The following is a 27,039-nucleotide window of genomic DNA, read 5'->3' as shown; positions in this document are numbered from 1 at the left end:
AGGGGACTTATCTCTATTTAGATGTACATTTTATAAATTTGGGCCGGATATTAGCTCAGATATGGTTCAGCGAAAACGAATACCGAAAAGTACCAAATATTTGGTCGTTTTGCGTAATCACTTCTTAAGGGTCATAACTCGGAAAGTAATCGGTATATCTTTATGAAATGAAAAGATTTTGATCATGAGAAATCTAACCTTTATTCAGATGTACATTAAATAGATTTAGCCAAAAATTTGTCGAAGATATGGCCCGATGAAGACTGTTACCGAAAAATGACAAATTTTAGGCTGTTTTGCGTAATCCTTTTTGAGGAGCCATAACTTTGGAAGTAATCGCATTATCTTCATGAAATAAAATAATGTTGATTGCGAGAGGCCTAACCTTTTTTTTTCGATATTCATTTTATAGATCTTGACCGAAAATGATCGAAGATATAGCTCGATGAAGACTGTTACCGAAAAATACTAAAATGTTTGTTGTTTTACGTAATCACTTTTTAGGGGGCGTAACTCGGGAAGTAACCGGTATATCATTATAAAATGGGGTGATTTTTATCGTGAGAGATCTAGCATTTATTAAAATATATATTTTATCGTTTGAACCTAAAAATTAGATGAGATATGCTTTAGCGAAACTGATACTGAACTGTACTTAATTTTTAGTCTTTTTGCGTAATAACTTCTTAGAGGCCATAATTCGGAACGTAATCGGCTCATCTTAATGAAATAAAATTATTGAGATTGTGGAAAGCCTAACGTTTATTCGGATATATATTTTATAGACCTAGACCGAAAATTAGCTTAGATATGGCTCCGTAAAAGCTCATACCAAAAAGTGGTATATTTTTCGCCGTTTTGTGTAATAATCTTTGCGTGGCTATAATTCTGGAGGTAGCAATATTTCTTTACGAAATTACATGATTTTAATCGTCATGGGTTTTTCACAGAAAGCCTAAACATAAAATTGGTCGTTCAGGTCCACGTCTTCGTATAGCCCCCATATAACGGTACTTCCCGATATTCAGTATTTTGATGATTTTAGCTACATTATTCACCCAATTTTTATTTCAAGATTCGCATTTGAATAATTTACTGACTTATAACAAAAGTTGCCTCTTCAGGTCCACGTCGTCGTATAGGCCCTAATATAACGGCTACATTCGGTATTTTTAAGATTTTAACAGAATTTTTAAAGGATTTTTTTTAATTAGAAAATTGCCAAAATTGTTCCAGATAGTGGAGGGTATTCAAAGCTCGGCCCGGCCAAATGCACAGTTTTTTTTTGAAAATTATAAATTTTTTTGAATAATTTGCTTGTCATTTATAAAACAATTGATTCTAATACTTTATTCTTTTGTTTCTTTTTAGGTAAGTCCTGGTTTATTTTCAATAATTGAAATTTATTTCGGTAATGTATGAAATTCATAATTTATTAGAATTTTTCTGGATCGGCAAAAAATAAATTAAAAGAAATAAAATTAAAAAAAAATAAAATTGAAAAAATAAATAAATTGAAAAAAATAAAATTTATTTAGTTTTGAATTGGCAAAATGTGTTAAAAAAATCCGAATTTTTGGTGGAGAAAATTAACTAGAATTCAAAAAAAAAAAATGGTAGGCAATTTTATTTCCATATTTTATATCTAACTTACAATTCCTTCAATTGTTATATTGCTCATAAATTATTTTTTTTTATCAAACCTCAAAAAACAAAGATTCTTTTTGGATGGAAAAAATTATCTAGGATTTGTAAAATATTCTAGCTGGCACTCACTCAATGCTTATATTGTGGCAGGGTATGAGGTATAACATTACATTATTAATAGTTAACCTTTGATATGACCTTATGACCTCCCCTCGTCTCATTTAATCTTCCTCATCTTCCTGATTTAAATACCCAAACAAATATCTCCAATATATTTCACATTTTTACATCCATTCAATTTCAAGTTATTTTTCTCCATTCCTCCCAAATCCCCATTTTCCATGCGATTGGAAACTGTATATCCATGTGTGAGCAGAGAGATAGGGAGAAAATCAATAAGGAGTTAAGCGAAAATGAACAAAAAAATCGATCAAAGCAAAATCACAAATAATCCAATCTATTGACAAGCGGAATTTGTTTGCTTTGCAAGGGGTCAATAGCCCAGCTCCCCATTTGGCAGCAGCAGCATCATCACCAACGTCATTATCATCACATTATAATAATATGAAGTGAAGAAGAAGCAGACATTGACATGAGATGAGTGTCTGTCTATCTAAACGTCCAGCCATGATGTTTGCCATCATGACGATTTCCCTCTTTCCGTTTTTTTTTTTTTCATTAAACAGTTTTTTTTTTTGTTTGTCGTCTCCACTCACTTATGGGGTTTCTATGAAAAAAAATAAACGCATATTGAAATTTTCATACTTTTTTTGGGGGTGAGGAAAGGGGGAAAATGGTTGGGTTGTGATGGGGAGTGGGGGTTAAAGGGAGATTGAAAATTGTGTCAAATATTTCGAATTAATTTTTTTTTCGTTTCGTTTTTCTCCTTTTATTCTTCCTGCTATTGACTGGATGTCTCTCTACGTCTTTTATCCAAACAGCACTTTATCCACCCGATATTGTACTGCTCCCTCTCCTCTCTCTCATCCACAGAACAGCCAAATGATTGAATTGAAATCAAAATCGGCAGCATATGTCAACATATGGTGCCTGAATTATTTGATGTGTTTTCGGAGTTTTCCATTGCTTTTGTGTGTGGGTGCGGTAGGGTGGTAAAGAGAAGCCAGTGGAAAAATGTGACATAGCCTTTATTTTGTCCGGGTGAATGTTAATGCATAGCGCCCTGTCCACTGGGATTCGTTGTAGCTTTCCATTTCCCCCCATTCCCCTGGAGATTTACAAGAATTTTTGTTTTTAGGGACAAAAGACGAGACGCGGCGAGACATTTTATATTTTATGAATTTTAATGATTCTAGTTTTTTTTGCTTTTTGTGGTTTGTTCTTTGCTATGTAAACATTTTGAAAATATTTACTTTTCTCTTTTTGTCTGTAAAAATGAAAATTTGTCTCCTGAGGCGTAGGTGATGCTGATGCTCGGATACTGGTACCTGGAATGACCCATCAAAATCTATTTATATCGAACATAAAATATTGACCATAAAATGTTAAAATTTATGTTGGGCCGCAGACTAATTTATGGAAACTAATCGAAAAAGGGCCCACGTGCGGGATGAGGAGAACTTCTTAAAATTCATGAAAAAAATATTTTTTCTTCAGAACGTTACTCAATTAACAAAATATATTTTAGGAATATATTTTTGGGGGCCTAAGATCTTAAAACGAGAGTTTTGAGGAATTTTAACCCTCAAGCGTGTCAACAAAATAGTCTTTTTGGTCCTTCTTTGGAAATATTGTAAAAAACTCCATTTAAACGGGATCGTAGCAAGTCAAAATATTCTACAAAATTATTTGTCATACAATTCTACTATAGGTCCTAGAAGAGGTCACGAGCCTAAATCTTACCTAGCGCCAGAAATTCTTAAATATCACAAAAATACATTTTAGGGTTAAAGCCGTACTTTATGTGAGTTTATGCAGAAATCTCCTATCATCCCTAATTTTAGAAGGTTAACGTCAGAGGCAAAAATATTCCTCATCAAATTTCAGTCACGCCAGGAAAGAATTCTCTATATCCATTATGTATCAAGAAAATAATTAAATTATTTTCAAAAAAAAAGCTAAAATGTTCCCTAATTTTTATCGGATTTTTTTCGATTTGATGCCTAAAAGTAATATAAAATATTATTTTAGGCGGAAGGTGTCAAAGGAAGAAATGTTCTACACAAAATTTCAATGTAATCCTATCTAAGTGCAATAGTTTTTAAGGAAATTACATTCGAAATTTATGAACTACATGTGCTTTATGTGTTTGCTTTTTTCTGTTTTAATTTCGTACTGTATGTGAGTTTGAGTAAAAATCTTCTTTAAAGCTTAATTTAAGAATAATGATGTCAGAGACAAAATTATTCCTCATCAAATTTCACTATGAGTCGCCACAGAGAAGAAATCTCTATTTCCACTGAATATTAAAAAAATATTGTCATCAATATTCCAAAAAAAAAAAAAAAAAAAAACGAGAAAATGTTTAATTTTTTTTTTGTCAACTTTTCCTCGGACTTTGTTCGATTTGACGCCTGAAAGTAACATGAAATTTCGTTTAAGGCGGAAAGTGTCAAAAGAAGATATATTCTACACCGAATTTCATTATAAATCTCAGAATAAATCATATATTTAGACACCGAAGTTTTTAAGAAAACGGCTGTCGAATTTTATATACTACAAGTGAAAATTATGACTTTTCTTTTTTACTGTTAATTTAACACCCATCCAATCCAAGTCAATATCCCCCTTTAATTCTAGATCAAATTTCATTGTGAGTCTCCGAACAAAAGAAATGTATACTCCTAATATGTACCATGACAGTATATCATCAATTTTTGTTAATATAAAACATTGTTTATTTCTGATTTCCTAATTTTATTGATTCATTTTTCTTCGACCTTTTTCCAATGGACGCCTGAAAGTAACATAAAATTTCATTTTAGGCGGAAGGTGTTAAAGGGGGGAACATTCTGCACAATATTTCGCTATAAATCTCAGAATATACCATATATCCAAGCATAATAGTATTTAAGAAAATTACATTCGAAATTTATGTTCTAAAAGTGAAAATTATATGTTTGATATTTTTAGTGTTAATTTACTACGTTTCCAATCCAAGTCAATATTTCCATTTAAACTTCATTTTTTGGGGAAAGTGTCAAAGGAAGAACTATTCTAAATCAAATTACATTGTGAGTCTCTGAATAAAAGAAATTTGTAGATTCAATATGTACCACGAAAAAATATCAAAAATTGTTGTTAATAAAAAATTTTTTTATTTCCGATTTCCTAATTTTATTGATTAAATTTTCGTTGACCTTTTTTCAATGAACGCCTGAAAGTAACATAAAATTTTTAGGCGGAAGGTCTTAAAGGGGGGAATATTCTACACAATATTTCACTATAAATCTCAGAATAAACCATATATCTAGGCACTGTGGTTTTTGTGAAAACGGCTCTCGAAATTTATGTACTAAAAGTGAAAATTATGAATTTGCTTTTTTAGTGTTCATTTAACACCCATCTAATCCAAGTCAATATCTACCTTTAAAGTGTAATTTTCGGGGAAAGTGTCAGAGTAAGAATTATTCCAGGTCAAATTTCATTGTGAGTCTCCGAACAAAAGAAATTTGTACATCCAATATGTACCATGAAAAAATATCAAAAATTGTTGTTAATGAAAACCCTTTGTTTATTTCTGATTTCTAGTTTTTTCATTGGCCTTTTTCGAGTTGAAATCTAAAACTAACTTCAAATTTCGTTTTAGCCGGAAGGTATCAAGAGAAGAAATATTCTACACAAAATATCACTATAAATCTCAGAATAAACCATATACCTAATTACTTCGGTTTTTAAGAAAATTGCTTTCGAAATTTCTGTATTACAGGTGAAAATTATATGTTTGATATTTTTAGTGTTAATTTACTACCTTTCCAATCCAAGTCAATATTTCCATTTAAACTCCATTTTTTGGGAAAGTGTCAAAGGAAGAATTATTCTAGATCGAAATTTCATTCTAATTCTCTGAATCAAAGAAATTTGTAGATCCAATATGTAGCATGAAAAACTATCATTAATTTTTGTAAAAGGTAGTAGAAACCAAGACTCCATTTTCACTGGTAATACAAAAATTTGGAATATAATTTTCATAAAAACTATTGTACCTAGACATATATTTTATTCTGAGATTTATAGCGAAAATTTGTGTAGAGTGTAGCTTCTTCGGACACCTTCCAGCTAAAACGAAATTTTATGCAACTTTCAGGCGTAAACTTGAAAAAAGGCCGTAAACTAAAAAAAAAGAAAAATACAGAATATATTTTTTTTTTTTTGGATCATTGATGCAAATTTATTTTTGATATACAGTTCGAATGGAGATTTCTTTTCGTGGGTAACTTATAGTAAAATTTCATGAGAAATATTTTTGTCTTTGTCATCATGCTTCCATAGTGATGTTTCGTTGGAGATTTTTGCACAAACTTGGCTAAAGTATGCCATTAACTCTAAAATGCGTTTTTGTAATATTTTTGAGTTCCTGGCGTTTAGGTAAGATTTAGACTTTCAATGTCTTCTGGGACCTATAGTAGAATTTTATGACAATTAATTTTGTGAAATATTTTGACTTGCTACGTTGCCGTTTAAAGGGAGTTTTTAGCTATATTTTAAAAGAGGGACCAAAAAGACCCCTTTGTTGACTTGCTGGAGGCTTAAAATCTAGGACCATAATATTTTTCTTATTTTTATCTGCAGTATTGCGGAAGACACTATGTACCTAAAACGCACAGATTTCGAGGAATCTCAATTCGAAAATTTCCAAAAGTGTGCTGAAGAGAGGGAACTTGCCCCCTCTATTTAGGTTACTTTGCGATGTAAACCTTTAAAAACGCCGATACAAGTGTCTTCTTTTTTTGAGCTCTACTTTTATAATATATTGGATTTCCCCCCGTAATAGTTTTTTATGTTGCCCAGTGTTATCAGTATAGGACCTCCTCAGAGGTGTTTATTTTCTAAAAATTTCCATTGATTTTTACAATTTGACATTAACACCCAAATTGGTTTCCAATTTTTATGACTTGCTATCTGGTTGATTGTGGGACGTGTTTTTTGGCAACTTATGCCGCTCTAAATGTTACCAAAATTACCCAGATGAAAATTCCAAAGAACTTGGTTTGATGGCACAAACAGCAGAATTTTTTTTCCCCAAAAAGACATCAACAATTCTGTTGCCAACAACATGCCAAGATTAATTTTGTCATCATCATTGTTGGCTGCAATTTTCAAATGAAAAAAAAAAAAAAAAAAAAATACGAAGCCTTCAGAATGTTGATGAGGGGGTGGAAGAGGAGGAGAGGTGTCTACAAAGTTAATGACAATTGTAGGAGGTTTGAGCTTTGCCAGGAGAGCAAAAATGACAACGGCATAATTATTAGGTTTTTTAAATTGTAATTTTGTGTGAGGGCCAGGACATTATTTTTCAAGAAGTTTAGGTTCGGATTCGCTGATGAGGGGCATTTTTTGGTTTCTCCTGGTATAGAGTCCGCCAAAATTTTTTTCTTGAACCTTCGGCTTCGCCTATCCGCAGCGTCCGATTTTTTAATTTCAAAATCTGTGCCTCATCGTGATGGGTTTCACACAGCTTATTTCTCCCAAAATCTTGTTCTTTCTCTCAAAATCTGACTCTTTCTCTCAAAATCTGGGTCATTCTCTGCAAATCAGGTTCTTTCTCTCAAAATCTGGTTGTTTTTCGTTACCAACTCTTGGTTTGGAATTTTGGGGGTCCATATTAATAAAGCGCAAAAAAAAAACTCGATGGAGGAAAAATTTGTGAAAAAATTAAGGAAAATATTTTTCATTTCATATTTCTATAGAAATGGAATTCAGGTCCTGATCTGCATATCTGAAATTTTGAATTTTAGTCAGCTATTAACATATTCTTTATCTGATTGCACCCCTCATTTACTTTCCCACGTAAAACTGCCTACCACACCAGATTAATGCATCGATAAAACCGCATAGAAGTGAAAACTACTTCCTTTTCCTCCCAGGAGATATCCAACAACTTACCTCCTAAATAGCATCATGTTTCCACCACCCAAAACCAACTCAGAGCAAATTAGAAGAATCTCCAACGAAAAAAAAGAACAAGAAATAAATTGCATCACGTGACCTCCAACATGCAGCAGAAGCTAGTAATTATCTAAGATGGGAAATCACCCGAAAACATGGCTTGAGTCCACGATGAGGCACCAAAAAAAGGACACAATTCTCTTCACTTTTGTTACAGAAGAAAAAAATGCAGAATGCAATCCAAAACCTTCTATTTCTTCTCCCACTTCTGTTTTTTTTGGTTAGGATATCCAATTTTTACCCATTTTGGCGCTCTTGTCGCCGCATTGTTGCTTGGCTTTTCATCTTTAGCCAAACTTGATAATTTGTAGTTTGGCAACATACACAAGGAAAAAAATCTTCCAGTAATGAGAAGAATGCTAGCCAACAAATAAAACGGCGATGATAATTAGAAGGGCAAATGGAAAGAGAAGTAATATTAGATTTGACAATTCTAGACCCTCTAGACGAAAAATAGCTTTATTCCAGCGGAAAAATTAATTAAATTTCGTGCCTGACATTCGCAAAATAGGTATGGCTGGCATTTTTCCCCTTATGGAGAGAGATAGAGAAGAAAAATGGGAATACGTGGTTGTTTTTTTTTTTGCTCGAGAGAGAGGACAAGACAGGAATAGACAAAAACGAAGAAATGGAATAAAGTAATTAAGTTATTTAATAATTATACGAAGTCGAATGGAGGGAGGAAGTTGGAAGGCAATTCAATTTGATTAATTGCTCTTGCGACTAAACTGCCTAGAATTAATGAGATATGGACTGCATTAACAAATCTTTAAGAAAAGTGCTTACTTTGTGCCTCCATGTAATGTTAAGGGTAATGAGGAGCCCAAGTTTGGTTGTTAGAAAAAATGTCTTTGTTTAGGATCTAGAATTACTCTAAACATTACATGGAGGTGCATAGTAAATACACGTCGAAAAAACTCTTTGAACATAGTCAGAATTGAAGTCCATTTGACGAGTGCTTACTATGCGGTTCTATGTATTGTTATAAGTAATGAGAAGTCAACACTTTATTGTTACTGTGATCGTGAGGGGTCTTATCTTTATCCAGATGTACATTTTATAGATATAACCCAAAAATTACAGGAGATATGGGTCAGTGAAGATTGATTCAGAAAAGTACTTAATTTTTGGCCTTTTTGTGTAATCGCCTCTAAGGGGTCATAACTCTTGAAGTAATGAATATATCCTCACAAAATAATAAAACGTTGATCGTGAGAGTCCTTAGGTTTTTTCAGATGTATATTTTATAGATCTAGCCAAAAAAAAGTCCGGAGATATGACTCAATGAAGATTGTTACCGAAAATTGCCAAATTATTGGCCATTTTGCGTAATCATTTTTGAGGGGTCATAATTTTGGATGTAATCAATATATCTTTTTGAAATAAAATGATATTGATCGCAATAGGCCATACCTTTTATCGGATGTTAATTTTGTAGATCTGACCCAAAAATTAGCAGCCAAAAAAGATACCCAAATGTGTTAAATTTTTGGCCGTTTTGCGTAATAATTTTTGAGTGGCCATAAATCCGGAAGTAAACAATACATCTTTATAAAATAAAATAATTGTGATCCTGAGAGTCATAGCCTTTATTCGAATATATATTTAATAGATCTCGCCGGAAAATTAACTGATATATGGCTCGATGAAAGATGTTGCCGAAAAGTGCTAAATTTTTGGCCGTCTTGCGTAAACATCTTTGAATTGCCGTAACTTTTAATGTTGTCTCTCGAACTTAATGAAATATAATAAAATTGATAGTGAGAGGCTTTACCTTTTTCCAGATGTACATTTTATGGATCTAACCATGAAATTTCCGAAGATATGGCTCAATGAAGACTGTTACCGAAAAGTATGAAATTGTTGAGCTTTTTGCGTAAAGATTTCTAAGCGGCCATAACTCGGGGAGTAATCAATATATATTTATAAAATAATATGATTCTGATCGTGAGAGGCCTAGCCTCGAATTATCAGAGATATGGGTCAGCGAAGAATGATACCGAAAAATACTACATTTTTGGCCTTTTGCGTAATCATAATTAAGGAGCCCTACGTCAGAAAGTAATTAATATATCTTTATGAAATGACATGATTTTGATCGCGATAGTCATAACCTTTACTTCGATATGCATTTTATAGGTCTCGCCCAAAAATTAACTGAGATATGGTTTAGCTTAGACAATGCTTAGAAGATGAAAATTTTTTGTCATTTTGCGTAATCATCTTGGAGGCGCCATAACTTTGAAAGTAATCAGTACAACTTGATAAAATGAAATTATTTTGATCGTGAGAGGCCTAACCTTTACTCCGATATATTTTTTATAGGTCTCGCCCCAAAAATTAACTGAGATATGGTTTAGCTTAGACTCATACTGAAAAGATGTATATTTTTTGCCATATTGCGTAATCATCTTAGAGGCGCCATAACTTTGAAAGTAATCGGTTTATCTTGATAAAATCAAATGATTTTGATCGCGCAGCTACCTCTCTTTGCGGAGGGGTACTATATTGAAATATTTTGAAAATGAAATTTCAAAAAAGATTAAAGAAACAGTCTCCACGTATCTCTTCTCGCACGAACTCAGTTGGAAGGTTTGGTGTGGTAATATTTCCTCATTTTTCCTGAGTTTATATAACATTAGGGAAAATTTAATAAATTGTGGGGCAGCAGGGATGTCCTCTTCTACAAAAAGGTGATTTACTCTAATATAGCCAAAGAAATTCCCGTTTTATGGCTACAAGAAGACAAACGCAAAATTACTCCCAAAATTTGGACTTTATCTCTGACCACATATTATGGCTTGTCATTACCCATAGCATTACAGAGACATATAAAATAGGTATTTACTGTAAAGGCAACTCATTACCCTTAGCATTACAGGGAACCATTCTAGTAAGCACATATTTAATTTATTTAAAAATATGCATTATTTTAATGGTCCTTTCTCTTTTCTTCAACAATATTAATAGTTTGAGATAAGGAAACATTTAAATAAATGTGAAATAATAGTATTTCTTTAAATTAACCCCATTCCTTTAACAAATTGCAATTTCAAATGATTTCCTATTCAATTACCTTAAACCAAAAATTAACTAAACCATGTTGTGACATGCTTTTTTTTACTATTGTAAGCAAAAAAAAATCAAATTATAATTTTACAATCGCAAAAAAATTACCATGTTAATGGGGCGAAATTATAAGCTAATATTTTTGCATTTTATTATCTTTTTTTTAATAATGCAATAAAGCAACGGAGATACAAAATAAGCCCAGCTTATTAAGCATTATTATTGTAATACTATAGGCAGCTATGTGCATGAGAGGTGAATGGGTGGGGGACATAAGTTTAGCTAAGTGAAAGTAAATATTTGAAATTGAGTTATGAATGGAATGAATAATTATTAATATTGCAAGCAATAAACATGGTTGTAAAAAGCCATTGGAAATTAAGTGATTTTAAATTTTGAAAAAAAAAAGAAATGGAAATATAAATTTTTGGACTTTGTAGTTTCGGGGATTGCGAAAAATATCAAAATTGGATCTCAAGAATTTCAATATTTTTTTTTTGCCGAAAACTTTTAAGACATTTTTTTAACCAAACCCTTTTTATTTTATTTTCAGGTAAGTTTGGAAATTTAAAACCTTCTTTGGTAATGTATACAAAATTGTGAAAAAATGCTGAAAATCTTTCAAAACATTTTTATAAAAAACGGGTTTCAAAAATAAATACATTTTTGTCTGTACGATAAAAACATTATTAGCTTAAAATATTATTAAATACACTGTGCGATAAAATTATTTTTTTTTTTTCAAAAATTACGGAGAAAATCCAGATTATGAACGCAGGAATACTTTTTGAAATTTTCGAATTAAAATTTCTCGGAATCCTTGCATTGTCATCTGCAATATTGCCGAAGACACTATACAGGGTGTGATAAAAAAAACTGCAACAAAGTCAAACGCCATAATTTTTACATTTTTTTTCTAATTTTATGAATGAAGGCAAAATATTTCGGAAATAGCATCAAATTTTAGAACAAGTTTAGATTTGTTCGAATCGGTCACCTTATGGCCTTCAAACGGCCAATGAAACCGTCACACGCTGCCCGAATGTTGCTCTGCGGTTTTTGGCCCATTCCCGGCGAAGCGATTGCTTGAGGCGATCGACACTTTGAAATTTTTTAGTGTCAACCTTGCTTTCCAAAATACTCCAGACACAACAGTCCAACGGATTGGAGGCCATTGTGCGCTGGCAATGAAGCGAGGAACCTCATTTTGTAAACATTCTTGGGTGGCGCGTGCTGAGTGCTGGCGATGGTGCTGAGTCCTGTTGGAATGTCCAAGCGGCTGCGGCCAAAATGTTTGCGTGCCCAAGGCTTTAATACAGCCTCCACAATATTTTCGCGATAATATTCGGCATTTATTCTGATGCCACGATCGATAAATACCAGCGGAGAGCGACCATTGGTTGCTATGGCGGCCCACACCATCACCATGGACGGCGCTTGAGTTCTGGTGGCCAACCGAAGGTGCACATTTTCAGCTGACCTCTAAATTTAACAGGATTGTAATGAATATCCCCCCTGTTTATACCCTCCACCATAGTATGGGAGGTAAATACTACGTTTGTCGTTCCGTTTGTAACACATTTTAGACCCCACAAAGTATATATATTCTTGATCAGCATAAAATTCTATGTCGATATAGCGATGTCCGTACGTCTGTCCTTCTATCCGTCTGTCCTGTCTGTCTGTGGAAATCACCCTATCTACCGAACGAATTGAAGTAGATTGATAAAATTTTCACAAATGTAATGTCTGCAAGACTTTTGGGATTTAAAATGGGCCATTTAGGTCCACGTCTTCGTATAGCCCCTATATAACGGTACCTCCCGATATTCGGTATTTTGATGTTTTTGGCGACATTATTCACAGGAATTGTTTTAAATTTGGTATTTGAAGTTCGTAATGGATGCTACAGCCTAAGACAGAAAATGGTCCAGGTCCACGTCTTCGTATAGCCCCCATATAACGGTACCTCCCGATACTCGGTATTTTAATGATTTTGGCGACATTATTAACCGTAATTCTTTCAAATTTGGTATTTGAAATTCGTAATGAATGCTACAGCCTACGACAGAAAATTGTCTGTGCAGGTCCATGTTTTCGTATAGCCCCCATATAAAGGTACCTCCCGATATTCGTAATTTTCATGATGTTAGCGACATTATTCACAGGAATTGTTTTAAATTTGGTATTTGAAGTTCGTAATGGATACTACAACCTATGGCAAAAAATTTCGTATGCAGGCCAACGTCTTCGTAGAGCCCCCATATAACGGTACCTCCCGATTTTCGGTATTTTGATGTTTTGGAGACATTTTTCACCAGAATTCCTTCAAATTTGTTATTTGATGTTCGTAATGGATGCTACAGCCTATGACAGAAAATTGTCTATACAGGTCCAGGACTTCGTATGGCTCCTATATATGATATTTTCATGAATTTGAATATGGTAATGGCTTATGACAAATAAAGCCCCAAATGTAACGGCTATTTTCGGTATTTTTAAAATTTTAACAGAATTTTTAACGTATTTTTTTTTTTTAATTTCCAAATTTTATCCAAAAGGTGGAGGGTGTTCAAAGTTCGGTGCGGCCGAACTTATATCTTTTTTACTCGTTTTTTTAATAGTAATTGTCATGAAATGTAAAACTCGAGAAAAAATATTTTTTTTTTTTGTTTTTGAAAATTATTTTTCCCAACATCTCTACAAAAAAAAGGATCAAGTTTTCTTTGGACAAACAATCCCTTTTGCCGTATGCAAATATTTATGTTAACTAAAATGTGTGGGTGTTTTGTTCAAATTTCATTATTTGAATATTTTCACTGGATGATTGGTCAGGGTTATGCCTTTGGATAACTTTGAATACTCCAGTACCTTATTACAGCTAATTTTGCAGAAAAAAAATAATATTTGGCATTTTACATTTTATCCCTCTGGGCCATGAATTTCAGCATCAAAATATTTGGAAATCTCTTTTTTTTTAAAAAAAAGTCGGTCTGTTTACAGGACTCATCAGCTAAAAAGTTTACTTTTTTCCAACCATCCATCCTGCGCCATCAATGAATCATTCTTTGTTTGGAAAATATTCTCATGTTTCAGTTGGTCCCCCATCTTCTCTCCTTCCCTTCCTTGGGCCAGTTGGCCATCAGGCAAATGGTTGTGTGTTCCTTTAACCTTTGGCATGTAAACATGAAAGGCTGGCGGCGGGCTCTTCCATCCATCCACGCACCATAAATGCTTCTCAGCTTTCCGATGCGGAAAATTTTATTTGTTTTTGTTATGAAAACTTTTTATTATATTAAAATGATAGGAGAATTAAAATCCCAATTGTTGGGGGACGGAAAATAAAAATGGTTAGATGAGCCGCTGCCGCCCTTGTCTCTGTCTGTTCATAAAATATCAATTACAAATGCCCTCTTCCCTTCCTCTGCTCATCCCCCTTTTCATTTTTTGCATTTCACATGTTGGACGTATTTCGTTCGCTGTTTTTTTTCCTGGCCCACTGAGGGTTCAGCTCATCACTGTGAGAACCACCATCCTCTGACTTATTCGTCTTGCTTTCATTCTTTGTACGCTTGTCACCCAGGATTCCTTTTAATGTTAAATTTGGTATCCTCTCCTCCCCCTCCACCCCTCAATTCACTACTTCTAGCATCGAGTGCTCTTGAAGAGCTGGGACACGTGTCATTTACATGATTTTATGGCTGAATTGGGAAAATATGGTGGAAAATGTTTTTCCTAAGTAAACACTGCGGAAGAGCGGAAGAAGCCAGGAAATGTTCGGCTTACTTATGCGGCGACGGCAAGCCGAACAACCCTTTTCACATTCGACGTTTGTGTTTTTCATTAGTGTTGTACTGTTGGACCGGGGTAACAGGATTCATCATTAAACCGCTGACATAAGTGCCAGGACATTTAGCATCCCCGCTCGTCCCTCCCCCCTCCGCTGCTTTTAGCATTTATTGGGTTTTTATTTGCTGTGCGTGATATTTGGTACTTGAAAAGCCATCAGGATTCATGCACGTTTGATTTTTTTCGTTTTGTTCACATAGCTCGCTATGATGATGAGGATCGTCGTCTGCCTCATCAACAAACAACTAGCCGACCAAACAACTACGACAGCAATTGTACACATGTTGTTATTGTTGTTGTTGTTGTGACCATTACCAACCAACCAACCATCCATCCTTCCATCCATCCACTTCATCCTTTAATTTCACACATCCCCACAGCCATTCATACCATTCCATCATCAATAAAACTAACAAACGCATAGACAGACCGACAGACATAACGACCCGGCGACACAATACCCAAACACATGACAAGGAGATCCACACATCCGCACCAAATTTTTCAATTTAATGCATTTTTGTTTTTTTTTTTTTGCGATTCGTTATCAGCGAAAAACAAGCTTCCATTTTGTTCGTCCGCCGCCGTTCGCTCATTCTTTCATTTGCTTGGCATATTTGTGGTCTCTTATCATTGTTTTACGTGAGGTTATGATTTTTTCCTCCAATCATTTGGTTGTTGGTTTTTTTTATTTTATTGTTATTGTTGTTGTTGTTGTTGTGTAGGGGAGTGGGTTGGTGTTATAAAAGGGTTAGCTTTGATTTGCAGTAGTTGGTTATTAAACAAAGGGACAGTGGTTCGGAAAAAAATTTACTACCGACAAAAATAAAAAAAATCAGAAACTTTGAGATTTACGCTTAAATTTATAAAAAAAATTATTAAAAAAAATTTAAAAATATTTTTTAAATAAAAATAATTTTAAAAATAATTTTAAAAAATATTTTTTAATTTTTTTTTTATTTAAAATATTTTTATAAAAAAAATATTTTTTAATAAAAAATATTATAAATTTAAGCATAAATCTAAAAGATTCTGATTTTTTATTTTTGTCGGTAGCAAATTTTTTTTCGCATTTTTCTTTAATAAAATATTTTTGTTATAGAAATATTTTTAAAAATTATTTTTTGTTTGAAAATTATTGTCTTGGAACTATTTAAAAAATGCATTTTTAAATTCACAATTATGGATTGTGTAAAACAAAAATATTTTTATAAAATACAGAATTTTTGTATTATAAAAAAAAATATTTTGCACAAACTTAGATTTTTTTAATCCATAATAAATTTTTATTAAAAAAAAAATAAAAAGAAATTTTTCAATAAAAATATTTCTAAAAAAATATTTTTTTAAATATAAATATATATAAATATATAAATATATGACATAATAAATATATTTTTTAAAAATATTTTTGCACAAACTTTTAGATCTTTTTTTGAGACTATAAAAAATTTTTTATTAAAACAAAATTACAAAAAAAAAAAATAATTTAATTAAAATATTTCTAATTTTTTATAATAATTTTTTAATAAAAAATATAAAAAATTGTTTAATAAAAATATTTCTAAAAAAATATATATATTTTTTTAATATAAATACATATGACATAATAACATATTTTTTAAAAATATTTTTGCACAAACTTTTAGATATTTTTTTAATTCTATAATATTTTTTTTTATCACAAAAATTAAAAAATAATAATTTAATAAAAAATATTTTTAATTTTTTTTTAATATAAATAAATATGACATAATAAACATGTTTTTTTATCAATTTTTTTAAACCCTACTTAAAAATGTGTTTTTAAATTTACAATTATAGTATTGTTTATATAGAAAATATTTTAAAAAAATCCAGGATTTTTGTATTTTTAAAAAAAGTTTTTATTTTACGCAAACCCTTAGACTTTTTTAAGTCTTTAGTATTTTTTTTTAATAAAAAAGAAATATTTAAAAATACATATTTAAATAATAAATTTAATTTAAAAAATATAAATTTTTTTTTTTTTTTTAATAAAAAAACTGCAACAAAGTCAAACGCCATAATGTTTAATTTTTTTTAATTTTATTGAATGAAAGCAAACAATTTCGGAAATAGGATCAAATTTTAGAATAAGTTTAGATTTGTTCGAATTGGTCACCTTTGGCGCGAATAATGGCCTTCAAACGGCCAATTAAATGTTGCTCTGCGATATTTTGCCCCTTTCTTGGCGAAACGCTTGCTTGAAGTGATCAACACTTTGGTATTTGTTAGTGAAAGGTTTTCTTTCCAAAATACTCCAGACACAATAGTCCAACGGATTGGTATCCAGAATTTTTTTTGTGGCCATCGTGCGTTGGAAATGAAGCGAGGAACCACGGTAACGAGCCCGATGGTACGAGACACAAAAGATTTATTCACATTTAAATGCTGGAGTGCTCTAACGATAGCCACTTGCGGTTTTCCAGCCAAATACAAAGAAATCACACTTTAACGCTTGAATTCCATCGCGAATAATTTTTTTTCTTTAAAATTCTCACCAAAATGCTTTTGTAAGCTTGTAAACAATATAATGAGCTGTCACTGGAAAAAATTTTAACAGCTGTCGGAGGAGTGGCTTGGAAACGACAGCAGTCTGAAATTGGTTGCAGTTTTTTCATCTCACCCATAAATAATTTCTAAGTTTTATACATAAATTTTGATTGTAATTTTTCTTTATAGCTACTAAACATAGATATATAGTTTGTTCTGAGAGTTGTAATGAAATTTTGTGTAGAATATTTCTTCTTCTGGAACCTCTTGCCTAAAATGAAATGTTATTGTACCTTGATGTGAAAACTCAAAAAAGGCCAAGCGAAAATTTACCAAAGAATTAAGCACACATTTTCGTTTATTTTTGGCAACATTGATGCATATATTTTCATACTATATAATAGATATAGAGATTTGTTTTCTTTGGTGACCTATAGTGAAATTCGATCAGGAACATATCTTCCTTTGGCAGTTGCCCCTAAAAATGATATATTAAGCGAAGTTTTATACTGAGAATGAAAACATCCAAAATAATAGTCAACAATGTAAATATATAATTTCCACTTTTTATGCATCAATTTGGATTATAATTTTACTTGAAATCTACTAAACCTAGATATATAGTTTATTCTGAGAGTTCTAATGAAATTTGGTGTAGAATATTTCTTCTTTTGGTACCTCTTGCCTAAAATGAAATTTTATGTTATTTTCAGGCGTTAACTCGAAAAAAAGGTCAAAGAAAAATTTATCATAAATTATAGACATATTTCGGGATTTATTTTGCCAACATTGCTGCAAATATTTTTTTGTTGTATAATGGAAATAGAAATTTCTTATCCTTTGTGACTCATAGTGAAATTCGATTAGGAACATTTCTTTCTTTGACACTTGCCCCAAAAAATGAAGTAGTAATAGAGATTTTGACTTTAAATGAAAACGTACCAAATTCATTGTCAGAAAATGTAAACATATAATTTTCACTTTTTATATATCAATGTGAATTGTAATTTTACTTGAAAAACTACTAAACCTAGATATATAGTTTATTCTAAGAGTTCTAATGAAATTTAGTGTAGAATATTTCTTCCTTTGGTACCTCTTGCCCAAAATGAAATTTTATGTTATTTTGAGACGTTAATTCGAAAAAAGATCAAGGGAAATTTGATCAAAAATTAAGGAAATATTTCGGCATTTATTTTTGCAAAGTGATATTCGATTAGGAACATTTCTTCCTTTAGCACTTGCCCCTAAAAATAATATATTAAGGGAGATTTTGTACTGAGAATGAAAACTTCCAAAATAATAGTCAAAAATGTAAATATATAATTTCCACTTTTTATACATCAATTTGTATTGTAATTTTATTTGAAATCTACTAAACCTAGATATATAGTTTATTCTGAGAGTTGTAATGAAATTTGGTGTAGAATATTTGTTCCTGTTGTACCTTTTGCCTAAAATGAAATTTTTATGGTACTTTGATGGGAAAACTCAAAAAAGGCCAAGGGAAAATTTTCTAAAGTATTAAGTACACATTTTCGTTTTTTTTTTTTTTTTTTTTGGCAATATTGATGCATATATTTTCATGGTATATAATAGATATAGAGATGTGTTTTCCTTGATGACTTATAGTGAAATTCGATCAGAAATATTTCATCCTTTGGCACTTGCCCCTAAAAATAATATATTAAGGGAGATTTTGTACTGAGAATGAAAACATTCAAAGTCAACAATGTAAATATATAATTTCCACTTTTTATACATCAATTTGAATTGTAATTTTACTTGAAAACTACTAAACCTAGATATATAGTTTATTCTGAGAGTTCTAATGAAATTTGGTGTAGAATATTTCTTCTTTTGGTACCTCTTGCCTAAAATGAAATTTTATGTTACTTTCAGGCGTTAACTCGAAAAAAGGTCAAGGAAAAATTGATCAAAAATTAATGAAATATTTTGTTTTTTTTTTTTTTTTTTTTTTTTTTTTTTGGCAACATTGCTGCATATATTTTTTTTGTTGTACAATGAAAATAGAAATTTCTTGTCCTTTGTGACTAGTAGTGAAATTTGATCCGAAATATATCTCCTTTAACACTTTCCCCAAAAAATGAAGTAGTAATAGAGATTTTGACTTAAAATGGAAACGTACCAAATTCATTGTCAGAAAATGTAAATTTATAATTTTCACTTTTTATACATGAATTTGGAATTGAATTTTTTTAAGAACCATTGTACATAGGTATATAGTTTATTCTGAGAGTTGTAATGAAATTTGGTGTAGAATATTTCTTCTTTTGGTACCTCTTGCCTAAAATGAAATTTTATGTTATTTTCAGGCGTTAACTCATCAAAAAAAGGTTATGGAAAAATGTATCAAAAATTAAGGAAATATTTTGGCATTTATTTTGGCAACATTGCTGCAAGTATTTTTTGTTGTACAATGAAAATAGAGATATCTTGTATTTTGTGACTCATAGTGAAATTCGATTCGGAACATTTCTTCCTTTGAAACTTTCCCCAAAAAATGATGTATTAATTGAGATTTTTGACTTGGAATGGAAACGTACCAAATTCATTGTCAGAAAATGTAAATTTATAATTTCCACTTTTTATACATCAATTTGGATTGTAATTTTATTTGGAAACTACTAAACCTAGATATATAGTTTATTCTGAGAGTTGTAATAATGGTGTAGAATATTTCTTCTTTTGGTACCTTTTGCCTAAAACGAAATTTTATGTTACTTTCAGGCGTTAACTCAAACAAATTTTATGGAAAAATGTATCAAAAATTAAGGAAATATTTCGTTTTTTTCGTTATTTTTCTGCAAATATTTTTTTGTTGTACAATGGAAATAGAGATATCTTGTATTTTGTGACTTATAGTGAAATTCGATTAGGAACATTTCTTTCTTTTACCCTTGCCCCAAAAAATGAAGTAGTAATAGAGATTTTGACTTAAAATGGAAACGTACCAAATTCGTTTTCAAAAAATGTAAATAAATAATTTCCACGTTTTATACATGAATTTGGAATGTATTTTTCTTAAGAACCATTGCACCTAGACACATGGATTATTCTGAGAGTTGTATTAAAATTTTGTGTAGAATATTTCTTCTCTTGGTACATTGTGTCTAAAATGAGATTTTATGCTACTTTCAGGCGTAGACTTGAAAAAAGGCCGAGAAAAAAAAAAACGTGAAACAAAATTTCCAGATTTTTTTTGGTTACATTGATGCAAGTTTTTTTTTTGTGATATAGAAAGTAGACAGTGATTTCCTTTCTTTGGTGACTTATTGTGAAATTTGATGAAGAATATTTCTGTATTTGCCTCCATCCTTCTAAAAAAATGCTTAGTAGGTGTTTTTTGCATAAACTCGTATAGAGTACTGCTATTAGCCAAAAATGTGTTTCTTAATATTTATGAATTCCTGACGTTAAGGTAAGATTTAGACTTTTGATGTCTTCTAGGACCTGTAGTAAAATCTTATGCCAAATAATTTTGTAGAATATTTTCACTTGCTACGCTGCCGTTAAAAGGGAGTTTTTAGCCATATTTTCTAAAAAGGACCAAAAAGACCCCCTTGTTGACTCGCATGAGGGTTAAAATTTTTGATTAAAGCAATCCTCGTATTGTTATCTGCAATATTGCCAAAGACACTATATACCTTAAATCGATGGATTCCAAGGAATCTTAATTCGAAGATTTCAAAAATATGTGGAAGAGGTGGGATTTACTCCCCTCTATTTATGTTATTTTCCGATGTGCATTTTCAAAATGCCGAAACACGAATTTTCTAATTTAAGCTCTATTTCCATAATCTGCAGGGGTTTTCCTGTAATTTTTTGTGTTGCACAATGTTATTAAAAAATAATGAAAAAAAAAATATTTTAGTTCTCTCCCTGAAATCTATTACCGTTGTTTGTTTCGCAACACTGTCCCATCTGATTTGGGTTTAGCGGAAACCCTTGTTGTCATCAGCTGTTTCGTATTTTTTTTTTGTTCTTTTTTTCCTTTGTTGGTTTGCGTTGTGATTTTTTTCCATGTCGGTTTAGCGATAAAAATTTTTATTTGTTTTAGTGAAAATAGAAAAAAATAACCACATCTCTGGCTGTTATCGTTGCAAAGCAAAGCAAACGCAATAGAAATGGACATTCTTGTGGCTCAACTTCCTTTTTTATGTGGGTAGTAACTATGACCGGGTGGTCAGAGGAGAGAGAGGGAAGGGTGCTTGAATTTTCCATGTAATATTGAAGGCGTAGTATTTGTCGAGCAGCAGTAGTAGTAGTGGCATGAATCTATTTATGAACATTTTTGCGGTTGTCAATAACTTATGGGGGTCACTATCGTCGTCGTCGATGTTGTTCTTATTGTTGTTGTTCCTTTTTTACTCCTTTTTCTCTTTGAGATTGAGTTTTACGATAATTCTCCATATCTGTTAAGAAAACATATGTGACCTGCATGCTGTTTGTTCCAAAGGGGGTTCCAAGGCATCTCTAACTTTCTTCTCCCTCTTTGTTTCAAGGGAGAAAAATATGCAAAGTCGGAGATTTTTTTTGTTTGGTTCTCTTTTGTTTTCTTTAAATCGTTGCAAGGCTAAACAACTTAGATAATGATTTAGCATTTTGCTAACCCCTTTTTGTGTCGGGTTTATCGAAAACATTTGTTTTCGGAAGCTTCTATGGCCTGCCGTAGTTCCTTAAGGGAATATCTTTGATTTGATAGTGCAACGATATTTTCTGTTTCGTTGCTCATTCTTTGTTGTTATCTGCTCTACGAATTGAACTGCAGCAGTTTTTTTTTTTTTGAAAAGAAGAAACAATGCCTGGGAATTTGGGGAATAGCTAATGGATATCTTTGGCTGCTGTTTGGTTTGTTTCTTTGTTGGGGAAGCCCCCAACCGACCATAGCCACCGGCCAGCAGCAATACACATTTATAAATGTCAGCAATTTTTTGCAGCTACTGTTTTTGTTTTTTCTTTGTTTTCTACTGTGTGTGTTAAACAATCGTTTTTTATGGCAATTTGATGATATCGAATTCGTGTTGATATTCTTGTAGCATGGCTTTTTTTTATCATGTTCTTCCGTTATTCAGAAAAACGGTAGCCGATGTTTAAATTCATATCTTTATGCATCACGTTCGTGACCATATTTGTGGGTGTTTTTTTTTTCTTTAATGGAGCTCCAAAGCAAGTGGTTTAGGTTTACCATAAGATACAGTGGTGGTCAAAATTTCTGTGTCAGTAAAATAGTCTTTAAAAAGCGAAATGGAGTATTGAAATGTTTAAAACAAATCCGAACTTTTAGTAGTTGAAAAAAAAAGAGAAATTTGGAACCTAAATCGAATATTTTTCAGGTTTCAGGTCAGGTTTCATCTTATTAGGTTAGCAATTGTAGCAAAAAAAAAAATACCAAAAATCGGGAGGTACCATTATTTGGGGGCTATATCAATTTGTGGACCTCTAGCGAATATTTTTACAAGAAGAGAACAGTCCCACCGAGAACCACAATTGCCAAGTTTGATTTAATTTGGTTAGAAATTGTGGCAGGAACCCTCAAAATACCAAAAATCGGGAGGTAACATTATATGGGGGCTGGCTGTATCAATTAGTGGACCTGTAGGGAATATATTTAAAAAAAAAAAAAAAAAAACAGACGTAACGATAACCCCAATGGTAAAGTTAAATTTAATTTGGTTGGAAATTGTGTCAGAAACCCTCAAAATACCGAAAATCGGTAGGCACCGTTATGTGGGGGCTATAAAAATTTGTGAACCTATAGCGAATATTTTTTGCGGGGAGAGAACAGACCTTTCAAGAACCCCAATTGTAAAGATTCAGTTAATTTGGTTAGAAATTGCGGCAGAAACCGCCAAAATACCGAAAATCGGAGGGTACCTTTACATGGAGGCTACACCAATTAGTGAACCAGAATGGAGAAATTTTGGTAAGGAGAGAACGGACCCATAAAGAACTCCAATTGTCAAGTTTCATCCAATTTTGTTGGAAATTGGGGCAGAAGGCCTAAAAATGCCGAAAATCGGAAGGTACCATTATATGGGGGATATGCCAATAAAGGGACTTGAATCGAACATCCTTCTCAAGAAGAGAGCAGACCTACCGAGATCCTCAATTGCCAAGTTTCATTTAATTTGGTTAGAAATTGTGGTAGAAACCTTTAAAATACAGAGAATCGGGAGGGGGGCTATACCTTAACATGGACCAATATAGGCCATATCCCATACCAATCAGCCTGCATATTATATAAACCTCTGGGTGAAATTTCAAAGCTCTAGATTAAATAATGAGGACTCCATTGTGATTTCAACAGACAAAGAGATGGCCTTCGCAAAATCTGAAAATTCAAGATCCATGCTCCGAGAGGTCTTGAAAAAATCTATTCATTTAAATCAACAATTTTTGACCTTAAAGTTCAAAGTAAATTTAATACTTTGTATGGGACAAATGAATTCGGAAATATGGAATGAGATTCACTGATGGAGTGCAGGATAGATGAACCAAAGGATTTTTTTTGGAAATTTCAACTTTAAGGTTACGGAAAGTTCTAAAATGGTACCACGGGTAGAGCCAAAGAGAGGGTAAACGATTAAAGTGTAAATTTTGAAATTTTGTATTGGGGTCCTGTTGGTGGTATGTTTGTGATAAAGAGGTGGTTTTGGAACTGGTTACGAATAGTACTAAATAGTACTATATATGGTATTGGGTGAAAAAATACTACTTGAAATCTGAAATTTGGCATTAGAGTCGCTATTCATATGTAGCCTGGACAGATGGAGGATGGCTTGGAAATGCGTCCTATATTTGTACGAAAAGTACTAAATGGTACTAAATTTGTTATTAAGTGTCATTTGTTACGGCCAAAACATGCTTCATCGTAATAACAGTTTTAGACCCTAGTTCCCTTTGGAAAAAATCCGTTTTAGGACATTTGAAGTCGATCAAGCCGTCCGTCTGGCTAGTACGCGGGAGTATCCGATTTGGTCCAAATTTGGTACATCGTAATATTATTATCAAACTTAGATCGAATTCAGAGATCATCGAATTCGGTCCAATCCTGCTAGTACTTCTCCCACAAAAGTTCGAAATGTTAAAAAAAACATTTCACTACACAGAAAGAGAAAGGATAGTCCGATTTTCTCCCATTTTGAAAATCCAAACATTTCCAACCGTGCTACAATATTTTTATTGACCAACGGACTGGTGTGAAGATGGAATATATCGGTCTATTCCTTCTGGTACCTACCCCACAAAGGGACAAAAATTTGAATATTCATAAAACACGGAATTAACATCCCATTCCATTCAAACTTGGTACACCACAATATTTCTATCAACGCAAGATCTGTTATAAAGATGGTAGAAATCGAAGCATTCCTTCTGGCACCTGCCCCACAAAGGTTCAAAGTTTGAATAACCAAAACGATTATAAAATCCTTAATCAGCATCCTGTTCTCTTCATATTTCACACATCCCATCATTTCCACTAAAACAACATTTGCTGTAAAGATGGGGATATATCGATCCACTCCTTCTGGTACCTCCCCCACAAAGGCTCAAAATTTTCGAATAATTGTGGCTCGCATAAAAAGCTTAATAAGCATCCGATTTTTTTCAATTTCTACACATGCCAATATTTTCATTAACACAATATCTGGTGTGAAGGTTGAATACATCGGACCATTCCTTGTGGTACCTCCCCCATAACGGGTCAAAATTTTTGATAATCATGAAGTTCGTAAAACGAGAAATGATCATCCGCTTCCTTTCGAAATCGTTACATCTCAGTAGTTCCACTAACACAAGATCTGGTGTGAAGATAGTAAATATCGCCCAACTTCTTCTGGTACCGTGGGGAAGTTACCAGAAGGGGTCAAAAATATGAATAACCAAAACGCTCATAATATGCGGAATAAGCATCCGATCTCTTCAAATTTCTTTCTTTCTTTCAACATAAGGTCTGATTTTTCAAGATTTTCCTTTTTCGGAAAGAATTATGGGGAAAAAGGTTACCTTTTACACCAAAAAATGACATCAAAATCTTTTATTTTGAAGTTTACCGAGGAGGATGTTAGTAAAACCATTGCACAATGGGTCCACATCTAATTCTCCGTATTTAAACCCTAGAAACAAACAGTCACCTCAATATTAAAATTCAGAATTTTAGCTCTATCCCTTCACACCCAATATCAAATTTAGTACCATTTAGTACTTTTCGTACAAATGTAAGACACATTTCCAAAATCACCTCCACATCTCAATTCTAGATACCATCAGTAACCTTGGTATCAAATTTGAAGATTCCTGTCTGATCCTTCTATGTCATATGGCTGAGGTCATTTATAACACATCTTGAACTCAGTAACTTCCTCGGAACATATTTCTAAAATATTCACATTTTTTAATTCTTTAATTTTTTTTTTGTTTTTTTTTGTATAAATCTTTTTTTTTTGTATAAATCTAAAAAAACCCGTTGAAAAAAATATCCGTCAAATCCATAAAAAAATAATTCTTTCAAAAATATTCTTGAAATGTAGTTCTCTTAAAAAAAAAATAAAATCCCACTGCTTTCCTCGGAAGTGTCCAGTTTTCGGTGTTAACCCGTCGATTTTCCCCGTTAAGGAATGCAATGGAGAGATGAGATATCGATTCAATTTTCATTTTACCTTTAAATGTTTTTTTTTTTTTTTTTCACTCCTCCTTCCGAAGAATTTGTCTTTGATAAATGAATTTTAAAATTTTGCTACTCCATTTGCAGTTCCTCAAAAAAAAAAAAAAATGTTGTCACGTTCAATTCATGTTACATTCAATATGTGGAATATTGTCGTCTGTCCTTGACGGTGGATATGATGACAAGTTGTTTTTTGGATGTTTGCTTGGGCTCGAGTGCCATAAATGTTGAGAAAAATTAATGATTTTTCATATCTTACATGGCTGGTCCTCTGGTCGCACACCAAAAAAAAAAAAAAAAAGAACGAGTGTGAACAAATTTTTTGCTCAATGAATTTTGACTGGTGAAAACAGGGCAATTTGAGGGGAGAATATGGGGGAAAATATTATACAAATGAATGATAAATGATGCCAGAAGTAGTTTAACCGTTTGATGGGGGGATTTTGGATTTGAGTTAAAGACTTTGATATTTTTATGGAAAGAATCTAAGGTGCTGTACTTAAATATTTCTTTTTGGGTGTCTTGAGTTTGATAGTAAAAATTTGATTTTTTTCTTAAATCTTAAAGATATTTCAGAATCTGGACGGTTACCAAAATTCGGTGAAGGGATTTTGGATTCGAATTAAAAAATTGGATATTTTTATGGAAAAAATCTAAGGTGCTGTACTTCAATATTTGTTTTTGGATATCTCGGGTTTCATAATTAAAATTTGATTTTTTTTTAAATCTTAAAATTATTTCAGAACCTGGATGGTTACCAAAATTCCTGTTAATTCAATTCCATATATGCGGTGAGGAAACATCCAGATTTGGAATATCCTGCCGTAAAGTTATTTTAATTTGTTTTTATTCAGGACCTTAAAAATATTTTAAACTATTTTTTAAGTTAAAAAATTCTCAAATTATTATCAAACTTAATTCCTAATTGACCCCCAAAAATCTTATTATTAAAATAGTTCTCCACATAACATTTACAGGCCCAACTGGAATTCCTAATCTTTCGACAAATAATAATTATTCGTCCTTATGGCATATTTAATAATACAACCGGACCATTAACAATACATAACAATAACGAGAAGTTAAAACATCTATTAAATGCTGCTTAACAACAAGCTGCCGTTATCCCTTAACCTTCATTG

General features: G+C 32.1%; 1 protein-coding gene across 3 annotated transcripts in view; it reads left to right on the top strand.

Moving 5' to 3' along the window:
- The window catches only part of LOC101893967 (maternal protein pumilio), a 331,172-nt gene that overhangs the window by 21,695 nt on the left and 282,438 nt on the right, over positions 1 to 27,039 (top strand). The window lies entirely within an intron of this gene.

The sequence above is a fragment of the Musca domestica genome, unplaced genomic scaffold (assembly GCF_030504385.1).
Source record: "Musca domestica strain aabys unplaced genomic scaffold, Musca_domestica.polishedcontigs.V.1.1 39, whole genome shotgun sequence".
NCBI lineage: Eukaryota > Metazoa > Arthropoda > Insecta > Diptera > Muscidae > Musca > Musca domestica.
The sequence above is the reverse complement of the archived record's forward strand: the minus strand, read 5'-3'. Positions and strand labels throughout refer to the sequence as shown.